A 10,934-nucleotide genomic window follows, 5' to 3' on the forward strand; every position below is an offset into this window, starting at 1 on the left:
AAGGTACTGCACAACGTAGGGAATATAACCAATATTTTGCAGTAACTGTAAATGGAAAGCAACCTTTAAAATTGAATACAAATTAAAAATTAAAAAATATTCAGGAGTTCCCGTTGTGGCGCAGTGTTAATGAATCCGACTAGGAACCATGAGGTTGCAGGTTCAGTCCCTGGCCTTGCTCAGTGGGTTAACGATCCGGCGTTGCTGTGAGCTGTGGTGTACGTTGCAGACACGGCTCGGATCCTGCGTTGCTGTGGCTCTGGCGTAGGCTGGCAGCTACAGCTCGGATTAGACCCCTAGCCTGGGAACCTCCATATGCCTCAGGAAGGGGCCCTCGAAAAGGCAAAAAGACAAAAAAAAATTAAAAAATATTCAATGTCATTAGCCATTAAGGAAATGCAAATTAATACAATGATAATAAAATCACTACACACCTATTAAAACAGCTAAAGCCTTTTAAAATGATGACAATATGAAATCTGGAGAAAATGCAGATCGGAGTTTCCGTTATGGCTCAGCGGAAATGAATCTGACTAGCATCCATGAGGATGCAGGTTCAATCTGTGGCCTCGTTCAGTGGGTTAAGGATCGGCATTGCTGTGAGCTATGGTGTAGGTCGCAGACGTGGCTCAGATCCGGTGTGGCTGTGGCTGTGGCTGTGCCCGGTGGCTACAGCTCCACTTTGATCCCTAGCCTGGGAACTTCCATATACCGAGGGTATGGTCAAAAAAAGGGACCCCCCCCCAAGAAAAAAAAAGGAAAAGAAAAAAGAAAATGTGATACATTGGATCTCTTATATGTTGCCATTGGGAATGTAAACTCTGGAAAATGGTTTGGCAGTTTCTTTAAAAAAAAAAATACCCAGCAAATGCACTCTGAGCATTCATTCTACAGAAATGAAGTCTCACATGTATACAAAAGATCTGTACAGGATTGCTCATAGCTGCTTTATTTGTAACAGCCTCAAACTGGAGACAACCAAAATGGTCCTCAGTAGGTGAATAGCTAAACTATAGTACATCTATAATGTGGAATACTACACAGCCATAAAAAGAAATGAACTATCATTGCAACTACTTGGATGGTTTTCAAGGACATTATGCTGAGTGGGAAAAAAAAACCTTAAAAGGTCACATACTGTATGGTTCCATTTATATAACATTCTCAAAAATGACAAAAGTACAGAGATGGAAAACAGATTACTGAAGGTTAGGGATGATGGTGGGGCTGAAAACTATAAAAGGGGTAATAGCGCTGTCTCTTGATTGTGGTGGCGGTTACATGAATCTACACAAAGAAGTGTGCACACATTGTAACAATGTTAAATTTTTATATTATATGATTTTATAAGATGTGACTATTGGAGGAAACCGGGTGAAGGGTACCTGGGACTTCCCTGTACTATGTTTGCAACTTCCTATGAATCTATAATTGTCTCAAAATAAAAAGTTTTCAAAAATCCTAATTATGCTGGGAGATTTTATTCTATCTCTTCTATAATATAATGAGTCAAGGAGACCAAAAAAGAAGTAAAGAGGATTTGAAAAATATAATCAATGCTAGATTTAAGCTACATAACTTTGTCTGGTTGATATACTCTTCTCTTAGACACATGGAATAGTTAAAAAAAAAAAAAACTTCCTGCTGAGCCACCAGGGAACTAAACAACAACAACAACAACAACAACAACAAAAACCAAACCCTTTTAAATTGTGTAACTTGGACTCAAAGAACAAATACTGATATTTTAAAAAAATTATGGTGCAGAAGAATAATAAATAAAAAGTTTTTCCATTGTGGCACAGCGAAAACGAATCTGACTAGTGTGCATGAGGATTCAGGTTTGATCCCTGGCCTTGCTCAGTGGGTCGGAGATCCAGCATTGCTATGAATTATGGAATAGGTCGCAGGCATGGCTCAGATTCTGTGTTGCTGTGGCTGTGGTGCAGGCCAGCAGCTGTGGCTCCAATTCCACCCCTAGCCTGGGAACTTCCATATGCCGAAAGCACAGCTCTATAAAAGCAAAAAAAACCCCCAAACCAAAAAAACAGACAGTAACAAGTGTTGATGAGAATATGACATATTGGAACCTTCAGATATTGCTGGTGGGATGTAAAATGGTGCAGCTATTTTGAAAACCTATTTGGCATTTTTTCAAAGGTACCATGTGATCCAGCAGTTCTACTCCCAGGAGAAACGAAAACACATGTCCACAGAAAAACTTGTACACAAATGTTCATAACGTCATTATTCATTGTAGCTAAAAGGTGACAACAACCCAAATGTCCATCACCTGATGAATGGATAAACAAATGTGGTATATCCATACAAAGGAATACTATTCAGTAATAAAGAACAAAGTACTGATACATGCCCTATATAGCACGGACAAATCTTTTTTCTTTTGTCTTTTCGCCATTTCTTGGGCCGCTCCTGTGGCATATGGAGGTTCCCAGGCTAGGGGTCAAATCGGAGCCGTAGCTGCCAGCCTACTCCAGAGCCATAGCCACGCAGGATCCGAGCTGCGTCTGCAACCTACACCACAGCTCACAGCAACGCTGGATCCTTGACCCACTGAGCAAGGCCAGGGACGGAACCCGCAACCTCAGGGGTCCTAGTCGGATGCGTTAACCACTGCGCCACAACGGGAACTCCCAAGCACGGATCAATCTCGAAAACATGCTAAGTGAAAGAGACAGTTTAAAAGATCACATATTGTTTGATTCCACATATAAGAAAGGTCGAAACGGGCAAATTTATAGAGAAAGTAAATGAGTGGCTGCCTGCAGCTGGAGGTATGGGGTAGGAATGAAGAATTACTACAATGGTTCCTTTTAGGGCCATGGAATATTCTAAAATTAGGTTGTGATGGTGGTTTGCACAGCTCCTTGAACTTCCTAAAAAACCAATGAATTGTCAACTTTACATGGTGAAGTTTATGGTAGGTGAATTGTATCGATAAAGCTGTCAGAAAAAAAAAAAAGGTTAGGTAGCGAGTAAGGGGCCATTCAGGATTTCAAGAACAGTGTCTGAAAGGGGGAAAGTATGCAATAAGTATTTGTGGAATGAATACCCTTTACTTTCAAATGAGCAACAAGACGGGGACACCCTCTATCAAGTATCCCTCGATATTATTCTGAAAGCTCTAGCTAATGCCATAGGAGAAGATGAGGCAACTATTTGAAAGGAAGAGAGAGTATCATTGTTGATGACATTATGTCTAGGAAAAAGAGACCAGAAAAGTCAATTCGAATTCATATGAGAATGTGATAACTGCCTTGGATAAGCACTAAAATACAAAAAAGGAAATTAAAAATTTTAAATTGATATTTTTTTTCCTACAGAAATAGAGAAATATGCAAACTATTGCCTTTGGAATGGATACGCAATGAGATCCTGCTGTGTAGCACTGGGAACTCTGTCTAGTCACTTATGGTGGAGCCTGATAATGTGAGAAAAAGGAATGTATATGTGTATGTGTGACTGGGTCACCTTGCTGTGCAGTAGAAAATTGATAGAACACTGTAAACCAACTATAATGGAAAAAAAAAAACCCCAAAAGAAAGCTCTTCTAGATGTAAAAAAAAAAAAAAGAGAGAGAAATGTGCTGTTCATCATGATGAAATTAGATGTAAAGTACCTAAGAATGAACCTTTTAAAAGAAATGTTTTGAATCTATAAGAAGAAGAAAACTATAAAATACAATTTTAATGGTTGTTTTTGAACTAAAATGTTTTTTACCATCCGTCTGGAAGAATAAATGCTAAAAAAAATTATTAAGGAAAACAAAACTAAACAGAACAGTGAGGGGATTAGCACCATTCAATATTTAAAGTATTTCTAAAGTCAAAACAATTTTTTGAAAGGGAGTATATATATATATATATGGATTAAAAATAGAGTTCAGAAATAGAACAATATACATTTGGGAATTTATGTGACAAAACTAGCATTTAACTGAATGAGAAAAGGGTATTTATTTAATGACTGGTGCTGGCAAATTTGCCATCCAAATGGAAAATATGAACTTCAATCTCATCTCACACTACACCCCAGAATTTTCTAGTTGGATTAAAATTTAACTTTAAAAATTAAAACAACTAAAATTTTAAAATTTAAGGTTTAAGTACAAAGTGGGGAGAACTCACTTGGGTAAGACAAGAACCTATAAAGGAAAAATTATCTAATCAGCTGATGATTATTTTCTCTAGTTATCAAGACACCTTTAAAAATCAAGATAGAGAGATAAAGGGAAAATTTACAACAAATGACAGAGGTTAAAATTCAAAAATTAGTAAAAAAAAACTACATAAAGGGGAAAAAGAGCAAAGGATATGAAAATTAAAAAAAATACACTCCAATGGCCAATAAATATGAGAAAAATGTTCAGCCACTAGTTGTCAGGAAAATGCACACCAAAGTAAATTAGATACTGTTGTGTTTGGCCCTCATAATGGCAGAAATTTAAAAAAGCAGCAACATTCAGTGTGGGAGATGATTCTGGAGTGAGCCCTTTTATATGTTGCCAGTGGGAGTTGCAATTTTACAAAAGTTTTAGAAAATAATTTACCTTAAAGTTCCATACATACCATCCACTTCAAGGAACATCCATTCCCGCATCTAATAGTCACTCAGATGACCGTCTCTGGCTATAATTTAGAAATCAATAACAAAATTTCAACTTTTGGGGAAATCAAAATCTCAAATCTAGGTAACTAAGGGGATGGGAGTTCCCTGGTGGTCTAGTGGTTAGGATTTAGTGCTTTCACCACTGCAGCCCAGGTTCAATCCCTGGTCTGGGAACTGAGATCCCACATCAAGCCGCTGCATGCTGTAGCCAAAAACAAACAAATAATAAAGGGTCAGCAAAAAAACCCCAGAAATTAGAAAATATTATCAATAAACTATAGTGAAAATGTTACATATCAAAACTTGTTACATGGAGCTAAAGTGCTCTTAGAGAAAAATTCATGAATTTGATGCTGTATTAAGAAAAGATGAATATCAACGATAAGCATTCAATTTAGGAATTTTAAAATAAGAATAAAAGAAAAATTCAAAGAAAAGAAATCATGAAATCAAGGGCAGAAATTAAAGCAGGCTTTTGTTTTGTTTTGTTTTTTGTCTTTTTGCCATTTCTTGGGCTGCTCCCTTGGCATATGGAGGTTCCCAGGCTAGGGGTCTAATCCGAGCTGTAGCCACCGGCCTACACCACAGCCACAGAAACGCAGGATCCGAGCCGCGTCTGCGACTGACACCACAGCTCACGGCATCGCCGGATCCTTAATCCACTGAGCAAGGCCAGGGATCGAACCTGCAACCTCATGGTTCCTGGTTGGATTCGTTAACCACTGCACCACGACGGGAACTCCTAAAGCAGGTTTTTGAAACAATCCCATCTAAGACCTATCGCTGACCCCAGGAAGCGGCATGTCTGATTCCACAGACCCCTCTATCACTAGTTCCAAATAAATGTATCGCTCATCCCACAGAATTCCATCATCTACATCACAGAAAGCTTGACCATCCACCCAATAAACCTCATCATACACCTCATAGACAGTGCAACACCCACCGCACAGCCCTCATCACTCACCTCAGAAACTCCCCATCCTTTACTTGCCCACGGTTCAATACTCACCCCATAGGCTCTGCACCATTCACTCCACAGACCACCCATTACTCTCCCCAAAGACTCTTCTCACTCACCCAATGAACCCCCATGACTCATCTCTCAGACCTTCCCTCCATCACTTAGCCCACTAACCCCCATGACACCCCACAGAATCTCCATCATTTGCCTCGCGGGACCTCCATCACTAATCCCGCAGAGCATCTCTGAGACCCTATCACTCACGCCACAGTCCCCATTCCTTACTCCACTTACCCTGGGTCCCTGATCCCACAGACCCAGTCACTTACCCCGCATACCCCATCAGTGGCCTCCCGAGACCCTCATCACTCACCCTATAGACTTCTCATCACTCACCTCACCGATGCCCCCTGCTCACCCTATAGACTCCACTCCTCACTGACTCCAGAGACTCTCCCCCAATAATCACCCCTACACACTACCCGCTACTTTCCCCACTGCCCCCATCACTCACCCACAAACCTCAGTCACTCCACGCACCTCGAGTGACTCCAGAGAAGCCCTGCCACTCACCCCACAGAGAACCATCACTGAGCACGAAAGCCCTGTCCTAACACCCCCATAAATAGGTCACGGTTTCACTGGCCCTGAAACCGCTGCCTCTGTTAAACTCAGTCCCGGAGCCCTAAGTGTTGAAACTGCGTCTGCGGGACTCTCGCGTTTCTTGGACTCCACACTGCACATGCTCAGTGTCGGCGTGGAAGCGGCCGTCCGCCCCCAATTACACGGGCTGCACGGCGGAGGTGTTAGTGCGTGTGCCTGTTCGTGTGTGTCGGAGAAGAGGCGGGCTTTCCAATTTTCTTTGGGGACTTTGTCAGGCCACTAACATGGCTGTCCCCTTGGGAGTGTCTCTCCGGGAGTCGCCATCTTGGCAAGGTGGGCATCTCTGCGGCGGCGGAGCCGGCGGTCCCCGGCCTGACCTTCCCGGGGGTAGAGGTGGTTCCCCGGAGCCCATTGGGCAGGACAGATCGGGCTGGGGCTCCCGGACACCTCTCGCCTGAGCCGCAGCCTCCAGCGTTACCCCGAGGCGCCTTCCCTTCTCTGCGCTTGAGGCCCCGCCCTCAGGCCGTATCCCCCGGGAACCACGACAACTTCTCGCGTCGCCAGCGCCCACCCCTACCCCCAATCCTAGCTAGAAAGACACCTCCAAGCCGCGGGCCCAGGCACTGGCTGGCCCTCGCCCTGGCCGCCGGCGCCGCTCCACTTCGCAGGGGGTGTCAAGGGGTGGGGGGGTGGGGGCGGAACAGCGGCTGATCAGCGCGAACCGCTGGCGGCTGCAGAGCCCGGGGCGCCGCTACGTGCCCACCTGAAGGCGCCTCTGTCCCCCCGTCGGCTGGGGGCATCGCCCGGTTCCTCGGCTGTCACCGACCCTGGGTAGTTGCCACGGGGGGAATAGTACGTGTCAGATTTAGGCCAGGAAGCGGAAGTCGCCCGCAGCGAGAGTTTAACCACTCTGCGCGCGGGGAGCTGAGGTGATTGAGCGCCAGAAAGCAAGTATCTGTACAGGGAGCCATTGGGGGGCTTGTGACATCAGTGGTGGATCATTTCATCCTATTTTTTAAAAACTCGAAGAATCAACCTTCCCGGTTTCCTTATATAAGCATGAAAGTTAAAGTCCTAAAGATCCAAGTATTGATTTCATTTTCCCTAGTGTTCAGTTTCAAGTGCTAATTGGTAACATTCCCCCCTTTTGACGCAAGAATTATTTAGTTGTCCAGGTTCAAACTTGCAAAAATTCTCCGAGGTTCAAAGGTCAAGGGAACGGGGACTTTATTCAGGCTGCTGCTGCGAGGAGAATAGCCCAGGGCAGTGTGTCTCCTGGAGCATGGAGAGTTTTATATGGGAGAGGAGTTTCACAGAAGGAAACAAAGGCAGGAGTTCCCGTGTTCGTGGCTCAGTGGTTAACGAATCCGACTGGGAACCATGAGATTGGGGGTTCGATCCCTGGCCTTGCTCAGTGGGTTAAGTATCCAGTGTTGCCATGATCTGTGGTGCAGGTCGCAGCCGCAGCTCAGATCTGGTATTGCTGTGGTTGTTGGTGTAGGCCGACAGCTGTAGCTCCAATTAGACCCCTAGCCTGGGAACCTCCATATGCCATGGGAGCAGCCCTAGAAAAGGCAAAAAGACCAAAAAAAAAAAAAGAAAAAAGAAAAAAAGAAAAAGGAAACAAAAGCAGCCAAGTGCCAGCTGCAAGTTTGGGGGGCTTTGTTCTGCAGGTGTTAGAATGCTGCGGAAAGAAGAGGTTTTCATTTTGGCTCATCTCATTCTTTTGTATCCTGTTCTCAGAATTAATGATTAAATAAAGAATTCAGAGGGAGTATAGAAAAGTTTACAGTTCACACCATTTTTCATTTCCTCAAACACAGTCAATCCCGATGTTAGTAATTTCTAACGTAACTGCACTGTGGTCTGAGAATGTTCTCTGCATGATGTTGAGCCTTTGAAATGTGTTGAAATTTGCCTCAAGGCTCCAGTGCTGGCCCAGTTTTCAAAAATGTTTCATCGGAGTTTCCGTCGTGGCTCAGTGGAGACAAACCCGACTAGCATCCATGAAGATGCAGGTTTGATCCCTGGCCCCTCTCAGTGGATTAAGGATCTGGAGCTGTGGTGTAGGTCGCAGACACGACTCTGATCTGGTGTTGCTGTGGCTGTGGCGTAGGCCAACAGCTACAGCTCAGATCCAACGCCTAGCCTGAGAACCTCCATATGCTGTGCGTGCAGGCATAAAAAGACAAAAAAAAAAAAAAAGTTTCATCTCTTGATTGAAAAGACTGTATTTTCCAGTTGTTGGGTTTAGCATATTGGTTCAAGCTTGTCAGTTGAACTATTTAAAATGTGTATATCAGAGTTCCCATCCTGGTGCAGTGGAAACGAACCCAACTAGGAGCCATGAGGTTGCAGGTTCGATCCCTGGCCTCACTCAGTGGGTTAAGGATCTGGCGTTGCCATGAGCTGTGGTGTAGGTTGCAGACATGGCTGGGATCCTGCGTTGCTGTGGCTGTAGCGTAGGCTGGCAACTATAGCTCCGATTAGACCCCTAGCCTGGGAAACCTCCATATGCCTCGGGTACAGCCCTAAAAAGCAAAATAAAATAAAATAAAATGTGTGTATCCTTCCTGATGATTTTATTCTGCTTACTCCCTGAGTTAGAGAGATCTCTCACTGTACGTTTAAGTCAGATTGTTACTGCACCAATCCATTTTTGCTTCCTATATGTTGAAGTTTTATTATTAAATACAAATAAGGGTATTGTGTTGTTGAATAGATACAACCAAATCACTTCCCCAAAAGATTTTAACATTTCCTACTCCCACCAGCAAAATATGAGTCCATCAAGGCAAATCTCCTCTAGTACTGAATGCCGAGCTCTCATCTTTGCCAATCTGAGGGCTAATTTAACCACTTTAATTTGCATTGCCCCGACTACTTGTGCAACTGAGAATCTTTTTCTGTCTGTTGACCATTTAGATTTTCTCTTCTGCAAATCTTCTTATTCTCTGTCCAGTGTTCTTTGGAGTGATTTGCCTTTTTCTTATCAGTATATAGCAGCTCCTTGCACACTAGAGATATTAACCCTTTATTAGTTGCATTGCAGTATTTTCCCCCTCTTTTTGTCCTTTGCATTTTGTAGATTTCCTTTGATCTGTAATTAGAAAAATGTATTCTTTCAACAAAAATAAGCTTTCTTTTCTGGCTTCTGTACTTCATGCCTTGCCTGATCCCCCTTCCTCATTCCAGGTAGTCCTAAAAAGATAGTCTTAACCTTTCTTTCTTTCTTTCTTTTTTTTTTTTTTTTTTTTTTTTTTTTTTGTCTTTTTAGGGCCGCACAGCAGCATATGGAAGTTCCCGGGCTAATGGTCACCTCAGAACTGCAGCTGCCGACCTACACCACAGCCACAGCAATGCCAGATCTAAGTCCTAAGATGCAGCTTGCGGCAATGCCAGATCCTTAACCCACTGATCGAGGCCAGGGATCAAACTCACATCCTCATGGATCCTAGTCAGGTTCTTAACCCATTGAGCCACAATGGGAACTCCTTATTTCATTGTTATGGTTTTACATTTTTCTGCTTAAACCTTTAATCTAGTTGAAATTTACTCTGGTGTGTGGCACGAGATCAAGGTCAAGCTTCCTTTGTCAAATAAAGACAAACCCAGACTTAGGGTGAGACTAATTGGAAAGAAAGACTATTGCAATAGGGAGAAAATTCCCATCTCAGAAATCTTCAAGCATCTCAAAACCAAATGGAAAAAGGCTCTTTTTTTTCTTTTTATAGATAGGATAAGGAGGAGGCAAGCCAGGATAAGCAGAATCTGTGGAGGAGAAACTACGCAAGCTGGGGAATGACCAGTGGGGTCTGACAGGAAAGTGCCTGCTGTGGTCAGCCGGTTCCCAGGAGGAGCTGAGGAAAGAGACACATACCACATTTTCTTATGCTTCCTCAGGCTTGGGGGCAAGCAGAGTTCAGGAACCCATGGGAAAGAGAGAAGCCTAACTAAAGTTTGGTCAACACACATTTTGTTGGGATCAGTCAATGTTTATGAGGCAAAGAATGAGAATTTGGAGGGTCTGTGTCCGGCCTTGTCATTAGTAAAATGACAAGCATCCATGAGTCCCAAGTCATATGGTGGGGGGGGGGGTCTTGGCAGTAAGCCGTTTTCTAGAACACAAAAGAATAAGGGAATTTTGGAGTTCCCGTCGTGGCTCGGGGGTTAACGAATCCGACTAGGAACCATGAGGTTGCAGGTTCGATCCCTGGCCTCGCTCTGTGGGTTAAGGATCCGGTGTTGCCGTGAGCTGTGGTGTAGATCAAGGACATGGCTCGGATCCCGAGTTGCTGTGGCTCTAGCATAGGCCGGTGGCTACAGCTCCGATTCGACCCCTAGCCTGGGAACCTCCATATGCCGAGGGAGCGGCCCTAGAAAAGGCAAAAAGACAAAAAAAAAAAAAAAAAAGAATAAGGGAATCTCTTAACTTTCACTCTTTACCAGGATCTCAGGATCACAGGGCTCAGGTAAAATTCAACATTATCAGCTGGCACTGCTTATGGAATACATTGCCCTGTAGCCACTGAATTAAATGTCATTTCTGTCATACAAGGTCACAAATATATTTAGCTTGATTGGAACTCTACTGTGTCTCTAATCTATTTGATTTCAAAGGATTTTTGTTCTTACAGATTGATTTTTCCAGGAACACTCTGAAGCTTCAAATCATTTTATCAAATTTCAAAATGAATACTCCCCACCCAAAAAAAAAAAAAAAAAAACACAGGGAGTT

The 10,934-nt window shown here is 43.4% G+C and overlaps 1 protein-coding gene across 1 annotated transcript in view; it reads right to left on the bottom strand.

Moving 5' to 3' along the window:
- The window catches only part of ZNF41 (zinc finger protein 41), a 53,404-nt gene extending 46,542 nt beyond the window's left edge, over positions 1-6,862 (bottom strand). The window contains 2 exon segments of the mRNA XM_021080384.1: positions 4,590-4,649; positions 6,108-6,862. The gene's annotated coding sequence lies outside the window, so the exon portion shown is untranslated.

This window comes from Sus scrofa, chromosome X (assembly GCF_000003025.6).
Source record: "Sus scrofa isolate TJ Tabasco breed Duroc chromosome X, Sscrofa11.1, whole genome shotgun sequence".
Lineage (NCBI taxonomy): Eukaryota > Metazoa > Chordata > Mammalia > Artiodactyla > Suidae > Sus > Sus scrofa.